This window comes from Lepisma saccharinum, chromosome 1 (genome assembly GCF_977018435.1).
Source record: "Lepisma saccharinum chromosome 1, izLepSacc3.1, whole genome shotgun sequence".
NCBI classification, from domain to species: Eukaryota; Metazoa; Arthropoda; class Insecta; order Zygentoma; family Lepismatidae; genus Lepisma; species Lepisma saccharinum.
In genome coordinates, this window is record NC_139229.1 from 163,273,630 (window position 1) to 163,295,096 (window position 21,467).

General features: G+C 39.2%; 1 protein-coding gene and 1 long non-coding RNA gene across 2 annotated transcripts in view; one reads left to right on the top strand and one right to left on the bottom strand.

Annotated features, from left to right (window-relative positions):
• LOC146003485 (glutamate-gated chloride channel-like) overlaps window positions 1-972 on the bottom strand; it is a 126,934-nt gene extending 125,962 nt beyond the window's left edge. The window contains exon 1 of the mRNA XM_083141778.1: window positions 902-972. The gene's annotated coding sequence lies outside the window, so the exon portion shown is untranslated. The remainder of the gene's footprint in view (window positions 1-901) is intronic.
• LOC146003493 (uncharacterized) overlaps window positions 1-21,467 on the top strand; it is a 319,461-nt gene that overhangs the window by 150,600 nt on the left and 147,394 nt on the right. The gene's annotated exons all lie outside the window — the stretch shown is intronic.

Here is a 21,467-nt window from a genome sequence, read left to right on the forward strand (position 1 = left end):
TCATTGCATCTGTAATCGTTACCTGTTCTCTAGTTCACATCTGTCATGAATGCATATACGTTGTTTTGTTGATTTGGAAATCAATCTATTTAATATATATATTTGAAATTTACCAACAACGCCGGCATTCAGTAGGAGATTTTCTGCCAAAAATGGCTTCCCGATTTACCTTTGGGCTAATCTCCACTTTTAGTTTCCCCGATGGAATCCAGGAGGTGTGCATAGCATTACTATTCCCACGCGGGAAGGCATGCATTTTCAACTGTAGGTTCTTTGTCTGTTACTTTCTAACGAGTTCAGCTACTTCTGTCCTTCCGCGTATGAAGTGAAAACATCCGTTGCTCTGGACAGAACACATATGCTCCATATTTATTCCGAGTAAATTTATGCAGAATGTCAAAATTTATTGGCATCTTCCCTTGAATATTTTGTGGAAGTTAAGCAATCGCTGTTGTAAAAAAAAAGGTTAGAAGTGTAACATTGTTAACCCTTATTTGCGTGTAATGCGATTAGTGTAGGATCTCATCAAAAACATTTAATAAAACAGCAACACAGGTAGCTGCTTGAACAGTTTTTGCATTGGACTTTTTTTTTTTCAAAAAGCGTTCAAATCTATCTCTCTCTGTGTTTTTTTCAAAATTCGATTTGCGCCCGTAAAAAGCTCAAAAGGAATTACGAAAGGATAATTTGGGATAATTTGATATCAGAAGCGTTCCTGTATTTTATTATCCACCTGTTCGACTTCATTCGCGCAGGAGGCAATGAAAAAAAAATCCGCTGAAATATCATCGCCTTTAATATTTGTCCAAATGTGAGAGATAAAAAAGAAAAATAGTGAGCAAATAGGTCAATCACGCCAACACAAAAGTTCCAAGAAATCACAACAATAACGACGACTTACCTTCTCCAGCTACATTGTTGGCGCCTATAGAACTGAAGTATCGGCAACCCAGGACATTTCCATCACACACGGACAAACAAACTGCTCTCCCCCACCACCACCTATCCCTGGGATCGATCTTCCACGTGCTGACGTCACGCGCACCCCCTCCAATCACAGCTGTTGCGGGTTGCCCAGCTTCCGCGCAGGAGCTCGATGAAAGCCCTTGGACGCGGCACCAGCAAGGTACGGCTGACACCACCCAAGGCCCCGGCATTTCTACAACTCCCGCTGCCTAGAAATTGCGTTCTTTTTAGTTTAGCCCATCCCCCTTTCGCCCCCTCCCCCGTAGTAAAACATAGTCGGTTGACATTTCGAAGAAGCCGCTCAATCATATCGGCCTTAAAAAATAATTTCAGTCCCAAACGAAGTTCGTTCTTTATGTATATACGAGAATGGATTCGTATTTGTTTTATTTCCTTTTATTTCATGTCGCTTTTCTGCCACCTTTGACTAATCGTGACTAATAAGGATAATTTTTTGCATGTTCACTAATCGGGACTGGACCTACATTTAAAAGTGAACCACTGTGCGATGTACTTCCACCGGATATCAAACCCGGGACTCCTTGATTACAATGTGAGAGCGTTACAAATACTCCAATCGGGGAGGTTGGAGACAACGAGGATGAATGGTAATTACATGACATGGATGAAGTGAAAATCGCAAACGGGCATGAACAGGGCACCGAACCAAAACACTACAGAGGATTAAACAAGTTTTGGTTTCAGTCTCCCGAGCCTCGTTGTAGTATGTGGGGTGGGGGAGGCACTACGTGGCTGACATTTGAGTGCCTTGTGAAAAGACCACCCATCTATATGACAAAGGGAGAGAGCGAGAGAGATGGCGATATCGGAGGTTTGAGGGTTGTAACTTTCATAATTTTCTTAATCCGCATTGCCATAAACAATTCAAAATCTTTCGCTCCTCATAAATTTATTTTATTTAATTATTTTTATTCGCGCTCCCACTTATCTGTTAGACCTGGCCTTGAGCGTTGATGATTAGCAGAATAAATTCTTGAAAAAAACAACAACAAAAAAACAAAAAAAACTCGAAGATATATGCATGCCAAAACCGGGATTTCAATCCGTATTCTCATCGTTAATGCTAACTACTCTCTTGCGTGCACGTATTTGAGTTTCTGTGAATCAAGTAAATTTTATTCACAGAAAGGCTAATCGGGACTGGGCCTACTGTTTAAAGTGGGAACGAAATCGCTGATATCGAACCCGGGACCACTCGATTAGAAGGCGACGAGGTTACCACTACGCCATCGGGGAGCCTATTTCCTTTTTTAACCTTACACTTCAAAAAGCTTATATGATTGTAAGCCAGACGCGATACCCTTTTCCTTTCGTGATCCAATTCACGATCTCCAGCTTGATATACGTTGTAGTATTGTAATTCGAATGGTGAAATTGTAGAGATATTTTATAAAAAAAGTATTGTTTTCTGTGACTTACAGGCCGTAAGTAACGTCTTTCCTTGACCCGTGGAAGAATATGCTATGCTGACCCAAGAGATAAACCACAGAGGATAACGTGATAAAACAAATCAAGGAACCACGAATACAAAATTATTCTTGTTACGAGGTTGGCGCTGATAATACCAATAGAAGCTCCTACGTTAACAATAGCACGAAGTATATAGAAATAAATAACCCACCATAATAAATTAGCATTCGTAAAACAACCCTTATCTTGATATGAGCGGTAGTAATCCAGGAAAAATAACATAAATCAAATTCAATCGGTTTATTTTTCGCTTGGCAGAAATCGAACAACACAAATCTGAATATATATATATATATAATGTTCAACAGAGCTTTGATCTTAATAATTGTTCACAAACACGAATTATTTGATGGGGTTTTAAAATGTATCCACGTGTATTTTTTCCCAAAAAAGGTATAAGATTTGCCTTTAAACAAACTGGTAAAAATAACAATCACACTAATAAAAGGATTATTATTATTTGAAGTAGGGTTACATTTAAGCTTGCAGTCTATTTTACACTGATTATCTAACTATAGAAAACAGCTTTATGTCCTACATGAATTAATGTTAAGTATACAGTTATGCAAATTGTATATACAGGGTGGGTGAGAAGTAACTCCCTATTGTAAATTGTGCATAACTTTTTTATTTGTTATTTGATTTGCATGAAATTTGGATATGTTGTTCTTTACAAGACAAATTTAAAATTCAACATGAGCACCACCATTGTCCATCAGTGCCCGTAAACGAGTAGGGATGTTTGCGATAGTTTTTGCAAGGTACTCCGGTGGTACGTTCGTGAGAACTTCATGAATTCGCTCCTCTAAAGCATCAACAGTTTGTTGTTTGGTGCGATAGTCTTGTTCTTTTGCCCATCCCCAAAGAAAGAAGTCGCAGGGTGTTAGGTCGGGACTCCTAGCTGGCAATTCATGGGGGCCACGACGACCCAACCAAAGTCCAGGAAAATGGGTGTCCAACCACTCCCTAACAGGAATTGCAAAATGAGGTGGGGCTTCATCTTGCATGAAGATAAGGTCATTATGATTGTCCCACGTGGATACAATGCCATGAACTAAATTCTGAAGCATAAGGAGGTACCGTTCCCCATTAATTGTGTCCCTAATTACGTATGGGTCAATCGCTTTTGAGGATGTCATTCCACACCACACTGTGACCTTAGCACGATTTTGACGTCTTTTAGCAATCACTTTTGGATCATGTTCTGCCCAGTAATAACAATTATGACGATCTGTCCTCATCTGTCCATAAGATGTTGTCAGGAACATTGGGCCAGTTCTCATACCAAGCGAGCATCATCTCTCCCTACTTCAACCAATGAACAAAGTCTTCAGCTGATTACTCCTGGCAATAATGTGGTTTCCATGGACGAAAATTTAACCCTGTTGTTAGAACTGTTCTGATTGTGTGCCGTGTTAAACCACTTTCACGAGATGCTTGTCTTTGTGATTTGTGAGGACTTCGAGTGAACATTTCCTGAACCACTTGAACATTTTCAACTGTCCTGGATTGTGAGAGGCGGCTGCGTCTTTTCATATCAGCTACAGAACCTGAATTCATGAGTTTTGAATGGCAGTTCTTTATGGTCTTTCCATCTATCAAGGCACGAGGTCCTTTGACAGTTCGCCACCATCTCTGCACTTTCACCACGGATCACCATACTTCATAGCGTGATGCCAGCTGAGCACGTTCATGCACGGTTAGACGTTGAGCCATGGTCCGCCACTAATACTTGCAGTGACATGAAAGAATTGTCATGTAAAAAATTGTACCATTGTAAGAAACAACATATCCGAATTTCATGCAAATCCAATAACAAATAAAACAGTTATGCACAATTTACAATAGGGCAGGCGCGTATATTCTAGGCTACCTAGGCTATCGCCGAAGCCCATATTAAAATACAGGAAATAATAGACTAGCAAATTTAACCGATGCTTCACTCTCACGTAACGGCCACGGTTGAAAGCGCTAGTGTAAGGTCGTCTTTATTTATCGCCAGGCTTCTTCGTCTGAGGGAATAGTCTTTGAACCAGCAGGCGGTCCTTTCAACCCATGACGTATTTGTGCTGGCAGGGACGACCTTGGTGGTCCCTGGTGCTGGCTTCCAACCCCAAGCGCTGGAGAGTGAAGACTTCGCTGCATCCTGGCGATGTTGTAGTGTTGCCAACAATGGAAATACGAAATTCGCTAAATCGCTGGGGAAAAAAATATAGGCGGGGGTGCCAATGCAAATTATTCAAGCTAGGGGGATGCCTCATGAAAATTACATCACCTCCTCCCCTCTCCATCCCTTCGAGCATTGCCCGTCTCTCTTACAGTTCCATCACATACAAGCATTATAAATCCGCCAAATTTAGTGATTTTCCCCTGAAGGTGGCACTCTGCTTCTCCATGAAATTCGACTGTGGTCGCAGCCGGTCGCTGATGACGTCAGCCATGTTGCCATCCTGTTTACTTCTGTTTCAAGCATACCCCCTCCCACATCCCCCCGCTGTCAAAATGTCAAAACCTTCGCCCTCGCGGTGGGGGTTTTGGCCCGAGTCATCCTAATGAAATACGTTTGGCAACATAAACAATCCATGTTGTCATAGCAACCATTCACGCACGTGTTTTCAACCACGCGGGTCGGTGGTGGTTTCCGCAAAAGGTAGGGATATATGGTCAAACTTGTGTCAGAGATCCGAGTTCTTTGTGTCGCCCGCGTATCGTGTTCATGGATGGGAATCCTTTTGTTGTGCTGTGTTTTTGTTCCGTGAGCGTGTGAAAATGGATTTAATCACCGAACTTGTCTCCAAGACGCGATTCTCACGGCTTCCTTACGAGGATAGGATGCAAATAATAGAGACAGGTAGGCCTCTTCCACCTCTTCCGGACCTTACAGTCGTGCAGAAAGACAAAAATAAGGTATATATTAGGCGTTTTCACGAGACCAGCTACCAAAAATATCTTTGGTTGACTGGGTCGAGTGCACTTAATAAGTCGTATTGCTGGGCATGTTTGCTTTTTTTCTACCGACAAAAGTCCTTAGAATACAACAGGATTTAGTAATTTAAACTATTTGGTAACTGCTTGCGATAAACACCAAAAATCACTTAGTCATATACGTGCGTTCAGTAACTTACAGACATTCGGTTCTCAAAGAATTGATCATTCCTTGAATTTGCAAGAGAAGATTGCTGACAGTTTGCATAAAGAAAAAGTGAAGGAAAACAGAATTATTATAAGAAGATTAATTAATGCAATAGCATTTCTGGGGAAGCAAGAATGTGCATTTAGGGGCCACAATTAGCAACACAGGGACAAGCGCGGCTTAGCAATTTAGCTATAATGTCTACTGAGAAAGGGGTTCTAATGAACATCAGAAATTCATGTGAGGACACATTCTTCGATAAAGTGACAAAAAAAAATCACGGAAAAGGAGAGAAGAATGGAGTTTACCTTCAAGTATGGTAAGAAGTTAATTATTATTTCATACTCGCATGAAGGTCCTACATATTGCATGTTATAGACCGCTCCTCTTTATAAATAAGCATGAAATACTTTAGTTTATGTCCATTGCCTACTATTGTTGTTTTTAATGGCAAGATATCGATGTAAACAAAAAAAATCGAAAATGAATGCGGAAGAGCCCCCCCCCCCTCTTTTTTGCCGGACACATTTTCATTTAAAATTCAAACACTACTATATTTGGAGATAGCCCTGATCTTGGTCTCAGCATACGCCACTGCAATAGGGAGTTACTTCTCACCCACCCTGTAGATATACAGAATATGGAAATTTACAAATGTATGTAATTTAAAAAAAAAACATAGGTAGTAGTAGTAATAGTAATATAATATTAATAATATCAACAAAAACAATAATAATAGCAGTAATAATAATAATAATAATAATAATAATAATAATAATAATAATAATAAAAGTTTCTATTACTGCCCTTCCTGAGAAAATATCCTGCGGGAACAATATGTTTAGCGAAATAATACTGTATGTATACCAAGCCCATTATTTCTTATGAGGAAGTTTGTCGGTTACACTAACCGTTAGACCACAAACTCTACGAAGCCACTGGTAAGTTACAATCGTTTCGTCCAGGCCCGTAGCCAGGAATTCTTTGTTTGGGGGGGGGGGGGCGAAGTCAATCCTAGAGGGGGCAATTTCTTAATATATTGTGTTGCATTAGCAGATATAGCAGGGTACACAGAGGCACAGACCCCCAAAATAGATAAATAACAGAAAGGGATGATATCTTGAAACTGCAACGAACAACAAAAACTTCGAGCAACATCAAACAGCAATATTTCGATAATGATCTTTCCAGATTGCCAAAGAATCAGTGGCGTGCTCAAAGGGGGGACTGGTGTGGGTTCTACCCCACTTTTGGTCCGATATTTTAAAAAAAGAACGTCAAAGGCAAGAAAATATGGCAAAATTAGTGTTGCCAACGAGACGAGACTTTGGCCTGTCTCGTCTCGTGGAAGTCTCGTGGAAATGCTGTCTCGTCTCGAAAATATTCGTTTGTCTCATGACACATGGTCAATCTCGTTTCGTCTCGAATTTTTAAAAGCCTGTCCCGTCTCGTCCCGTGGACAACACTAGGCAAAATGAGGACTGACTACTTAAAAATGTAGATATAACCCCTCCCTTTCGAAAATCCTGGGCACGCCACTGCAAAGAATATAAAGTTTAACATAAATAAGCTAATAGAGACTGTATCTACTTTATATTTACAGGTCCATAATGTTAATAGATGATTAATATGTATACCAACAGCTTTGGACCTCTCTGCAAAACTGATTAAGGGAGCCCTTTATAAATCATGCTTCATAATGATTCCCTCTAGTTTCCAGTATGCAAGATTTTTACTCACAAAGGAATCTAACGTGAATCCAACAACACCTTTGAGTTGTGTTATGCAAGAAAAATCGAATTAATTAAATAATAATGGTTACATATTATCTACACTTTGATGAATTGTGTAAAAATTTGTAATACATTTTTTTCTACTTGCTAAAACATTAAAACATGGGTCCCTTAGTCCACCACGGACTCTATTTCCTTCAAAGGGGAGACTCTTGAATCACTAAAGACAATGTTTGCCTACTGGTTATGTTAACCATTTTGTGTGAATTATAGGTGAAATACATGTGTTTGACACCTGACAAACAAATAGGAATCCCTTGATTGATCAATGACTTCTTGGATTACAGACAGTGTCATCATTAATATTCCATATTAAGTTTCATAGAAAGAAATTGTTTTAATAGGGTGCAAATAACTTTACGGGGCGCCATGGCATTCTTTTTAACATTTATTTTTACTATAGATCATTTGGCTCCCAGGACCGACTCCTGCCGCCCCATATCTGTGGCTATGAACTTGGACTATAAGAATAGTAGACATTGCGAGCGAAGCGAGCAACAAAATTTTACGAAATGTATTTTTATTTGTATAGAATTTGAAATGGAGGAGGGCAATTGCCCCTCTGTGCCCCTTGCAAGTGCCCTTGGCCGTCTGGAAGAAAAATGCAAGGAACACGTAAAAACTAATTCCATCATGAGTATCCAATTGTCCTGCTATTCTTAGATTCTCCTAGTCTTGTTTTTTTACTTCAATGTTTGCTTCGTCTAGACAGGACTTCCGTCCAAGGTCGGGGGAGGGCAATGTCCCCTGCCCCCTTGTGCTTGCGGCACTGTTTATGAATGTCTCTTCATCAATTTCACGTCATCACTCATTATTGCGATTAGCTATAAGTGGCAGAAAAGCAACGATAAGTAACAAAAATTAAATATCCACATGAAACAAAAATTTAAGCACTTTCAAGTTCATAGCAACACATCCAAGAAAAACATTCGATACCTTTAGGCACCTTTAATACAAGACTACTCAAAATGTCACAACTGTTCTAGATACTGAAAATTGCAAAATCATTTTCCGAAGTCTGAATCTGGAAGGGAATCCCCCCTCCCCCCCAATCATGATACGACATTATACGGAATCCCATACACCCTAATAAATCGCAAAATCAATAAGTGTCTTTGTTATGTTGCTAGAGTAACACATGATATAATTGTAAATATTATTGAGAATTTCAGGTAGGAATGTGTTCTGTATTTTTAACAGGGGGGCAAAGAAGGCTCTCAGGGGGAGGGCAGTTGCTCCCCCTGTCCCCTCTATCTACGGGCCTGGTTTCGTCAGTTCTTTATCAGTTCCTCCACTATGATTAAATTGAAGAAGTGCTAAGGGTCACAATTATGAATGAAAGAAAATGGACCATTCAAGGGGTGTGCAATTCGATTTAAGTTGAAACACCACTGAAGATCTGGTCCTGACTTGCCTCTATGTGCATAAAATGCACTTAAAACAAACTTTAAATTTTTAAGTAAATACAGACTTTTTAGTGGAATATTTATCGGATCTCGAAACTCATCGATCCATCTTTTTTGTATTTTTTTTTTAATCATCACTTTTGAAACAATACTCATATATATAAACTATACGGAATAAATAGACTGTTCCACTACGTAGTTCATGTATACCTAACTTTGATTTGTGATCGGTCCTTTCTAATGCATGATGCTCTTGCGATGCTGTTGACGCCAGTTGACATTTCGATAGTAAGATAGTGCATTGTATTAATGCATAATGTGTGAATGAATAATACGTGGTTTAGCGGTTACCATGGGCTACGGCGAGGACAGTGCAGTGCTTGTAGGCTCGTTATCGGGCAAATCGTGTGATCTTTTTTGCATGCTGTTTCCAGTGGCGTTTCCTGACCCTGAACTTAAGGCTTTGGCAAGGAAAGGAAGTGTTAGCCCCCATCCCTCTTTAGAAATATTTAGAGTAAAGTTGAATTACATGAGCAATAAATACTTCATTTAAAGTATTAATACATTTGAAGCGTAATGAGAAAACAAGGATTATCACACAACAGCCTAAACGAGAAAATTAATGTCCCATTATTTCAATCCACCAAAGTTTCATTTTTTAAGTACGAGGTTAAGTGATGTTATCGAAAACGGACTAATCTTTACTTACAGTTACTTGAATTCCAACCCTGTGCCTCCCGATAGTGGCGGAGCGGTTAGCACAGCGTGCGACGAGGCCAGGGGTCCCGGCTTGGAATCCAGGCCTTTGCATGGGTGTTCTTTGTCAGTGGCCCTTCATCAGTTTCATCATATCATCACTCATCCTCCTCTTCGCGATTTTCCAATAGTGGCAGAAAAGCAAAGTGAAATAAAACAAATCAAACCGATAGTGGTAACGTCGTCGCCTTGTAATCAAGAGATCCGGGTTCGATACCATGATGGATGCATCTGTGTTAGCAGTACGTAGAACTGCTTGAATGTGAGAATACTTCGGCGCCGTTGGCAGGGAGTCCGATGTAATCCTTAATGCGCATTCAGCACGATTTATTTTCTTGTAGCTTCTGCTTTACAATCAAAGGAACTTGCATTCTATGTACCTTCAAGTGGTTCTAATCGTACTTTTGTACAAAAAAAATATTATTTAAGGTGTTGAATTTTAATTTAATGTTCAGTACTTCAATCCCCCAAAGCTTCATTGTTAAAGCTCGAGGATCAATGATGTTATCTAACATGGACATTTGTAACTTTTAATTCTTCATTGTTTGTTAGTTTTGTAGTTCCAATTGCAGACATGATTCATTGGTAAAATAAAAATAGAAGCGTTAATGTTGAAAATAGGGTTATATTCAACTTTCAGTAGAAAAGTACATCAACCGTGGATGGAACAGACAATGCCATGTTTTGTTCTACTACTACATGGTCATAGTTTCATGTCGTTCATTTTTGTGTGTGTTTGTGCTTCGATAATTCCTGTCAACTTTTAGTAGTTTTGAGATAAATTCACATGCATTTCGTACAAATATTTGCGAAATAGAACTTCGTAGTGTCAGTAGCAAAATTACATCGTCGTCCAAAAGGAAAGCGGCTCTCCTGAAAATGTATTTTGAGTGTTCAAATAACTGTTGTGTTGCGGAAACTTGATCCAAAGCGACTTGCCATGCCCACGTATTGAGCTATCAAAGCTGACTACTCTCAACTTCCTTTTGCTGACTGCAACTTACTTTTCTCCTAAGGCCATCAAGCAGCTGTTGTTTACTACTAGTTGTTCACTTTGTCTTTTTCAGCTTCCAGGAAAATGTTATGAATTTGTAGCTGTGTTGGATGAAATGCCAAACTTTTGCTGTGTATCTGTTCGCAAGTGTTTCTTAAACATGAGACTTGGTCTGCTTCCAACGAATATACCTGTACAATTTACTTTCACTTGTAGGAGAAAATTTAATGAAGTCTTTCTTTTAAGTTCAAGGAGAGGCTTTTTGACATTTTAGGAATTGCTCTCCGGAGATCAAAGGTGTGCCCAGGGAAATAAATTGATAGGCGTTTTGACATGTATTATGATTATTCTATTTCAGCACTGATAATTCCTAGTATAGGGTGTTTCTTTAGAGTGATAGAACTTTGAATTGAAATAAAACACATAAAAATTAAGTTTGAAGCCAATTGTGTTTTTATTTAAAAGATAACTTTCTGATATTAACTTTTTGAAAATAATTTCCGGCATATGTACTGTGATGAACCGGATTCGATCAGTCCAATTTTGAACCACTTTTTAAAGTAATTTGGGACGTATGTCGTTAATAACACGAGTTATTGGCTTCCAAAGCGTCGATTATTGCTGGTTTATCAGCATAAACCAGAGACTTTACATATCCTCAAAGAAAATAATCCAGTGGCGTTAGGTCACATGATCTTGGAGGTCAATTCACTGGACCATTTCTGGAAATAATTTTGTCGCCAAATTGTTCTTTCAATAAATCCATTGTTGCGATAGCAGTATGAGGTGTGGCACCATTTTGTTGAAACCAAAACTGTTGCAGGTCGATGTCATGCAAATTTGGAAACAAATAATCACTGATCATTGATCTGTAACGACATCCATTGACAGTAACACGTGCGCCGGCCTCATTTTTAAAGAAATAAGGACCGATGATGCCTCCAGCATGTAACACACACCAGACAGTGCATTTTTCAGGATGCAATGGAGCCTCGTGTAATTCCTGAGGATTGGTCTTACTCCAAAGTGGCATGCCCAGGGGGGGGGGTTGGGGGTTAAACCCCCCCATTGGTTTCGTCATTTAAAAAAATTCAAAGCAAAAATAAATTTTATTTCATAAATGTGTTTGAGTACCAAATCGCCAATATTGTAAACTGTTTACATTTGGCAATGAGAAATGTATTTGCTTCTTCAATTACTTTTGATAATATTGGAGTTGAGTTACAGCAATGTACAGGCATTCATTCATTCCTTAGTCACTGAAAAGGAAGGAGAATTTCCTTCTCAGTATGGTCAAGAAAAGAGCCGTAACCCTTGGAATGCGAACTGAAGGAATCCCTCCTCCCCTTTCTTTCACCCTCTTAGGAGAATGACCCTCCCTCTCCTGTTACGACAGTGCTGCTAACTTCCCTTTTCTTTCTTTCCCCTTCTTATACTATTTATGCCAGCAGAGCAAAGTTCTGTGAGATTTCAATCACTACAATTAGTAGGCAAAGTAAGTCAAAATCTTATATCGCACCTGGATGCATATTTATTTCAAAATATCAATAATTATAATAATAATAATAATAATTGTTGCAGGCAGTAATGAAGCATGGTTTCACGAAGGAGGCAAGCGATGTTTTGTACAATAGCATGCCGGGAGGAAGGGAGGGGTGAGGGATGCGTTATATAGCCCAACTGGCCCAGTCAGTTTCATAAACAAAATAAAAACAATTAATATGCCAAAATATTATACGATTTACTCTTGTGCTCTTTACAAATTAGATATTTTTTCCTCAACCAATTTCCAGCCTTCAGTTTATTAAATTTTCTTGTAACATTTGTGAAAGATCTCACTTGAATTTCTGCGTAAATAATTTAGCAGTTGCCAACACTAATGACACTGACACTACTGGTTGCTGTCAACACTGGTGACGTAATTTGAGCTGGACCAAGCTGGATGTATGGTTCAGACATTCGACTTCTCGGACCCACAAACACTCGCCCCGTATCTTTGTCCCAAGTCCTGGTGTTCACTGGGTTTGGAGCGAGTTGCAGTCTGCAAGGTAGCAAGTCGAAGTGGTCGTGTTGTGTGTTACGTTTCTGCGTGTGTAATAGATTTTTGACGTGAAACTAAAGATGGATAGAGAAAAGAGGAGAAATACATTATTAGATTATTTCCAAAATAAACAAAAAATGGAAGTTGAAGCTTCACCTTCCACAAATAGAACGTCAGAAAAGGTCGATTTAAGTTCAGAGGAATTCCATCCGAATTGCAAGAGTGAAACGTGCGAAGTTTCAGACTCTGATATTCAACAAGAAGGCATAACAGAAGATATTGGAAACCTTGTTGCAAAATTATGTCAAGGAACTGTCGAGATAAGTGACGTTCATTATTTGATAGCACATATATCCATAGGCGGATTTAGAATTGTTTTTCTGGAAGGGCACAGCATGTGCTGTAAGCATACAAAGGTGTGTGTGCAGGGGAGGGGGGTGCCCGCGTGTGTATGTCTGGAAGACGTGTGTAGGATGTCACCCTATATCACCAATAAACTTTCACAGGGCGACAGAACATGAAGATGAACAAGTTTCCTCAATGATTTCAGGGGCCTCACCGATGGTGGTGTAATCAAAGAGGTCCTGGATTTGATCCCCTGTGAAGGTGCATTGCACAGTGGTACGTATCCCGATTTAAACTTTAAGTCCAGTCCCGATTAACGTATCTGAATATAAAATGGACTTTAAAATCATTTACTTTTTGTTTTGTTCACGAACCCTCGGAAAACTATATTACCTACCCTATAGATCCACCAAGGCATTTGAAACCCTGGCTTCGGAGCAGTGGCACTAGTGTCGCTAGTTAAAGCCACGGGGAAGCCTGTGGTTCACGTATTTTCCGAGGTCCCAGAAAGCTTGGTGCTACTATATATGTATGCAACCACATTATAAAATCGCGGTTGCCATGGACAGTTTTATTATTTTGTAGGAAAGGGATACAATTTGTATTACGACACGGGATAGACTAGGCATCCTATGAACTGTAAATATTCCTTACAAATCTTCTGAATATTTCTCTTGTACAAACGCAACAAATACAATAAGTAATATGTGTGTGCAGTAATAAATTCATTTTCTGAAAGCATCTTTTCTGGCATCAGTGGTCGAAGTAGGGGATGCTGCCTCCAGTTAAGAAAGTTTCACAAAGCATACCCCCAATTAGAATAATTTGCATATTGAGCATCATCCACCTACTGTATTGTCTTCATCTCCATGTTGATCCATTAAAGGATGTACCCCCTCGTATCTCCAAAATCGATCAAATATCCCCTCCCTTTTCGGCTAGGAATTTCCATTTCGAGCACTGTCTGGCAAGATTTTTCGGGCTCAGTGACAGATCCTGCGGTGCGGTACTGGGTTTCGGAGGGGAAGGGAGGGGAGAGTGGCCCCTTCAACAGTTGGTTTCACAGTTCCATAACGTTAACAACATACAAAATTCCTCTCCACATACCTAATATGAAAATGAATATGACATATTAATGACACTGTAGTAGAAAATGTTAATTACTGAAAGGGTTCGTATTTGTTTGTCGACTGTCAAACAAATGTTTTGACCAATAATAGAATAATACAATGCCAAAAATGTACACAATATTTAGCAAAATCATCTCCACAACAAGTACAATGTTCATTAAATTGATGTTTTAAATCCACTTTATGCACAGTGAGGCTAATCGGGACTGGACCTAAAGTTTAAAGTGAGATCCGAACCACTATGTGCCTCCATCGGGTATCGAACCCGGGACACCTTGATTACAAGGCGACAACGCTCCCACTGAAATGAGACTGTGGTATCGTCATCTTGCAGCAATGCAAACACGTCCAGTAAATGCTCTTGAAGCAATTGATATGTGCAGTGAAGTAATATTTCCCTGGGTAAACACACGTTTGCGCATATTATGTACAATCCCGGTAACAACCAGTGGCGTAGCGTTATAGTACGCCCGTACGCCCGGCGTTCCCAGATTTAATATTTAAAAAATGCGTAAATGCTGTAAATATAAAGTAAATCTTGACTAATTTCATATATGTCTGACCTTCATGGCATTATAATAGCTATTTCTCGCGATCCGCTTGCAACGCTCCACTAACAACACTCGTTCTAGCATTTTTTTAAAATGCATTTCCTGGCCAGACGCCGAGCAGGTTCGGCGTACAGGACCCTATATTCCTTGCTGCCTTTCTGGAGGGAAAGCTTGGATCTCTAAAGCACGCGCCCAAATGCTCTCTCTTACGCCCGCGTATGGAGCAGAGGGCTACGTGATTGGTTCACGTGACCCTTCCTGCCTTCTGAAGCAAACGACAGCGGTAGAATTTCTACCCGGTTCTTCGCGCTCGTGCCACTCGTGCTATGTGTTGCTACAATACGCAATATTGACTGACGTAACTTTACCCAACTGAAATATAGCACTTCTTAATGGCCACTGCATTGTATAATTTATCGCACGAACAGCGATGTGCATTAAAAACTAAAAGATCAACACAGTTTTTGTCAAATAAGTTGCTGAAGTCCTCGTGGTAGATGTTCAGCCTGTGGCTGCTCTACCACTTAATAATAATAAAAAATAATAGTTTTGCGGGTTATTATTTTTTAGTTATTATGTAACTGCTTAATATTGTGTCAATGGAAATGTTTAGCATTCATTTGAAAACTCTTAACATCGAATGGTCTCTGGACAAAATTATTTTAAAATGTTTATCAACATTCTCAAGACGTAATAAACAGTGGTCTGAATTACTAATCGGCACTGTTATGTTAGTAGAGTGTACGATAGTTGGATCATCCGCCCACCTCCGTGTCAGAGTGTTTTGCACAGCGCGCCAAGACGACAGAGGCCCGTGATTCGAATCCCGGGCTGAGCACGGGTGTTCTTGTGAGTGTCCCTTCATCAATATCATCATCACTCATATTCATATTCGCGATTAACCAAAAGTGGTAGAAAAGCGAAGTAAAATAAACTAAATCAATCATTAGTTGGATTATTCACAACAATGACGTCTACTGTTGTCCAGAGGCTTGTGATTCAGGTAGGTTTTATAATGATTTGTGTCATGCCGAAAGGTATAAAACACCAGAGTTCAAAACATTTGTTGCATAGTGAGGCATCTAATTTTCTACCTAAAACTGCATGGATGATGATGCTTTATTGCAAACCCAGCTGACTTCAGGCAAATAAACAACACCTGTGGCGACTAATTCCATAAGTAAATTATTAACCAAAAAAGGGCCGACCTTTCCTTCGGACTTGGCGTTCCCACCCGAAATGCCCATGCTACGCCACTGATAACAACAACATCAAATGAGAAATCATTCTCAACTTTGAGGCGGTTGAAGACCTATCTTCGAAATACCATTTGCGAAGAAAGATTAAATGGGTTAGCTGCTCTGAACATTCACCGGGATATAAAAGTTACTTGTGACGAACTTACTTGTTACTTGTCAGAACTCGCACAGAAACCTCGATGCCTAAATTTCAGAATTTAAATTGTTGAACTGTGGTACCTTATTTATTACTGTCTTTAAGACATCAAGTAGTCTTAATCTCTTTAATGTTGTTACAATGTTGAGTGTACATATTTTTTGTTTAAAAATTATATTTGAGCAATTAAATATAAAATATTAATAATTTGGAAATATTCAAGCAGGTGCTTTTATATGATGCAATAAAAACATGAAGCATCCATAGCAAATACATTGGTTGCGTTCATTGGGGTAAAATTCAAGTATATTAATTATCTAATTTATTACAAGAAATTTGACCTGCGAACTGGAAAATGTGTTGGATTCATAACACCCCCCCTTTACGAAAATCCTGGGCACGCGCCTGTTACTCCATATACGGCAATTGTGCTTGTTGACATCACCATTTAACGAGAACTGAGCTTCGTCACTAAACACAATTTGTCGATAAAAAGTGGATCAGTTTCCAATTGATTTAGGCACCATTCACCAAACAAACGACGCTTCTTATGGTCTTGCGGCTTTAGTTCTTGCACCAATTGGATCTTGTATGGGTGTAGACCAAGATCTTTACGTAAATTTTTCCATGTAGTGGATGGACACAGTCCAACTTGTTGAGAACGGAGACGAATAGACAAATTCGGATCTTCTTCAACACTATCACTGACAGCACCAATATTTGCTTCCGTACGTACACTTCTTTGTCTTGTTGTTGGTGTCTCATAGAGTAGAGTAAATGTTGTTCGAAATTTATCAATAGTTTGACGAATAAGTTGCTCTGATGGACGATTATGTGCACCAAACAAATTCAGAAGTGCTCTATACGTTTGGTGAACAGAACATTGATTTTGGAAATATATTTCCTCAATTTGTAAACGTTGTTGCGGCATTAGTCTTTCCATGATCATTTGCCAATGCTCACTGATCTGAAATGACAAAACAACATGTCATCAAAACAAAACAAATGACAGCTATCCCTATCGAAAGTTCTATCACTCTAAAAACACCCTTTATATGCTTCTAAACATACACATACTCCACCCCCCCCCCCCGCCGATTACGGTACCGAAATTTCGGGGTACCCCATACCCTTAGGATTTAAAAAAGAGACTTTATATGTGTGATGGTCATAATTTCCAGTAACAAAACCATGAATTATGACCCTGCGATAATTTCTTATCCCCTTTTCTCTCCAGAAATTAGCACTCTAAAAAAAACTCACTCTGACTTGATTGATTTGGTTTATTTTACTTCGCTTTTCTGCAACTTTTAGCTAATCGCGAAGATGAGAATGAGTGATGATATGATGAAATTTATGAAAGGACACAATTAACACCCGTGCCCATTGCCCATCCGTAATTCGTACCCGGAACCCCTGGCGTCGTAGCGCGTTGTGCTGTTCACTCTGTCACGGATGTCTGCCATTCTGACTTAAGTCATCTTGTATGAAGTGAACTTGCAACAAAGAGTGTTTAAAAACACGAAATCTCAATGTACAAGGCATCAGAATGGAGTAAACTGAGTGCGAATATCTCTGTTTACATGTTATAAGATTGTTCTACTTTTGAAACGATCTGTACTAGATATGCCAATTTGTTTAATTATTTTTGGCTTACCCTATATTTTTCCCGCTTTGTTTGAATCTTTAGCATCTTTGTAAGCAACTTGAACTACTACAAAAACGATGTATCACACTCGCTTCCTGATTGAATTCTCTACTTGAAGAAAATAATACAACTTGAACAGCTTATATTCTCGTAGCTGCATGGGATGCAGACATGTTTAGAATTCCATTCCCTTCGGCTGTGACTCGAATCTGCTGGACTTCAATCGGCTCCACCACGCTGCTCTTCCACATTCTGTTACATTGATTTTTCTCGCTCTAGGCCACTGGCACACGGCTGACTCTTTGTAGACCTGTCGCTGCTACTAAAACAGCGGAAAATGAAGCAACTGTGCATGGACGACGCTGGAAAGACGAGGGATAATTTTGTAGCCGCAAGTTTCATACTAGTAGTTTCAATTGCGAGGATTTACTACTTTGTCGTCGCTGAATAAATAAAGTATCATAACTCGTGCAGACGAGCTAACTCCAATGCATACTCAGCATTCCAGGGCGGACATTTGTTAGGGTGTGCCTCAGTGGTGTAGTCGTAAAAATAATTGTACCAGGGCATGGACGTAAATTGAGGTGAAACTTTGGAGGGTCAAAATCACACACAGGGCTTAACTTTGATGGGGGGGGGGGGTCGAAAAATTCTCAATCCCATAAAAATAGCGTTCAGTAGGTCTACTAGTTTGCTACATAACTGCTACATTTGAGAAATCATAAAAAAATACTCTTTATTTCTTTGTTCCTCAGGTTTAATGAGGTAAACAAAAATACCCTTGTAAATTTATTCAACCTGAAATATTTGGGAGGGGAGCAAGTGCCTCCCCCTGCCCCCGCTAAGTTACACCTATGACCAGGGCCCTTTACAAGCCCGTAGCCGTAGCCATCAGCCCCCCCTGGCACTGAGGTCAGCCCCCTTGGCATTAGGTAAAACTATTGTGTGTAATTTGTTTGCAGTGAAGAATGAATATGTAAACAGCCCATATTATTTTGTTCACAACTTTGGTGAAGGATAAATTCAGGGACCATGAACAGCAGCTATTACATTCGTTCATCTTACTTATAAGAAGTCTAGTAGAGGCAAGTATTTAGGAGATTCTCTTCTCTAGGCTTCAGAAAGTTCCTTCACAGGGGAGCTTCTTTACCTGTACCTTCGTTGCCCCTGTTGCTGCAACCTCCCATTTATACAGAAATCTGTGACTGATGTCATTATGCAAATTCTCTCCGCATCTTCGTCAAAGGCTAACAGCTCCCAAGTTTTGGGAACGAAGGGGAGTTTTATTGTTTCGGCCAGGGAGTGGAATGTATGCTAGGCACTATGATTGAATATTGCCCCTCTTTTGTTGTGTCATATCTGCATCATCAAACGTAGTATGGAGTGTGTAGTAAGGGATGATTTCAGTAGCAGCCAATTAATACTGCAAGTGATATTTTAAAAGATATAGAAAAAATGTAGTATTTGTGTGATATTTCTAACTTTATGTAACTTAATGACCCCCACACACATAATTTACCTTAATTTAACACTGTTAAACTTTTGAAAAATGGAGTTGATTTACAAAGCCCCCCTCATAACCCAGAGCCCCCCTGATAACCCGTGAGCCCCCCCTGGAGATCAATTCTGGCTACGGGCCTGGCCCTTTACAAATTGTGTCACACTAATATAATATACTGGTAGTAAATACGTTAAGTTGCACAATATGATGACGTAGTTGTTAACATAATGTTTTATCATTATTATTATCATTATACACAACTAGTTACACATAGTTAACGTATAACACTGACTAATAGAGTGTGGTAGCATAATTTTGTCTCAAGTGTCTGCCAATAAAATTACTATTAATCTTGTTATAAACAAAAGAGTCATTGCGCTACAGTAGGGTTTGTTTATGTAGATGCATAACAAATTAATATTAAATAAAATTTAAAAACTAATTATTTATTGTAATTTTGTGAGACAGGATTACATTAAAAAAGTACTAGGGTGTCACCCTGGCATGACTACACCACTTGTACTACACGTGAGAGGGTGTATTTTTGAACCTGCTCCATTTGTATTTCATTTATTTTACTAGCTTTATGGCAATTCGGTCACATACATATATTTTTTCAGGCTTTCTTCTGCAAGCGACACATTAGTTTTTACTGAAGTAAATACTTATAAAAAAGGGTAAATAAATATTTATTAACATCTGACTTGCGAGTAGATGCACCCAAAGCCAGTATGAGAAATTGTTGCATGCACAACTGCATAATATTCTTTAAATCTTGTTCCCTTGGCTAAATATAACCAAATAGAATGACAAACAATGCATTTAGAATTTTTTTTGTGAAGCTAGAAATTTGTGTATTTTGTCTGCTTCAGTCTACTGTTGGAAGTATGTAAGGGGAGTGTTGGGGTAATATCCCCCCAGCTATGGAAATTGAAGCAAACCATCCCTCCCTTGTATCATTGTCATAATTTTTAACATGGAAGCATCCCTCAGCTACCCCCAAGGCTCAAGAAAACATTCTCCCACCTATCAATGCTTACTTCAAGGGCTATTTCAGTCTTTAATTTCTTAAGGGAGGTGGTTATTGCACACACAAAAGCATCCACATAATTATATTGATAAGGAGGCACAACAGATTCAGTTTAAATTGCACCATTCTTGAAACATGATTTAGATAGTTATTAGTCATGTAACCAGTGAAGTTATTTGGCATATTATGACTGCATACATTGCTCAATTATTACGTATCAAAAAAGTGTCAGCACTTGCAACTTCCTATGGCCTTCTGTATCTAAACTTCTCATGTTCAACTTCCTAGCAGCTGTATAGTCTAAAATAAGGTGACATCAGAAATATATTTATTTAAGCAGAAGCTACTTTCCTGGTGCTTTTAACTGTTGACATTTGTCAGCTTTCCTTAGCAATAACTTTTGTTCACATCCTGTTAGCCTGTGATTAATGCCATGTATTCAAGAAAGTTGGTTATTCCAGAGATTGTAGTTTCTAAAACTATGCCAGATGGAATTGGATAGATGAATGAATGTACATATCATAATGTCATGAATGAATGTATGAGGGTATTGTAAAGTTATAATTATCACCATGAACAGAATGAGGTAGAATGTTAAATGTAGTATGAATAAGTTCTCCATGTAGCCATCCTGCAGAGCCACAATTTCTGCCAGCATTTCTTGACCTTCTGCAACCCATCTCTATAGAAGTCTTGTGCTTTCCTCAAGCACCACTGTTTCATTTCTATAATGACATCATCTGTGTTGTCAAATTGCCGAACCTGAAATGGCCTCTTCATCTCAGGGTGCAAGATCAGGCGAATAGGAGGAGGGGTAACATTTTGTAGCTGTACTTGTCGTCTCCCACAGCAAATACTGTATATATGCACAATTGTTCATGCAAATTTTCCACACACTCCTATAACTAAGATCAACTTTATTCATGATCACTGTAATGGTTAGTCATCTGTCAAAAGCTTCCACTTTCTTCACCATGTCAAGATAATCCATGATTGAGGGTCTCCTGGGTTGATGCTCATCTGTGAGGGACATGTGTCCGGCTTGAATGTTCCTTTTCCACCTCACCAAAGCGCTATATGATGGACTATCATCACCATAGACAGCCACCATTTCATCATTGATTTGGCAGGTGCTGTTACCCTTCAAATGTAGGAATTTGATAATACTGCAGGCTTCAATTTGGTCCACCATGCAGGATACATGAAACGAAACAAGTTGGCATAAGTAGCTGTAATTTATAGTATAAGGATTAATGATCATGCTGATCAAATTACATCCATATAGCT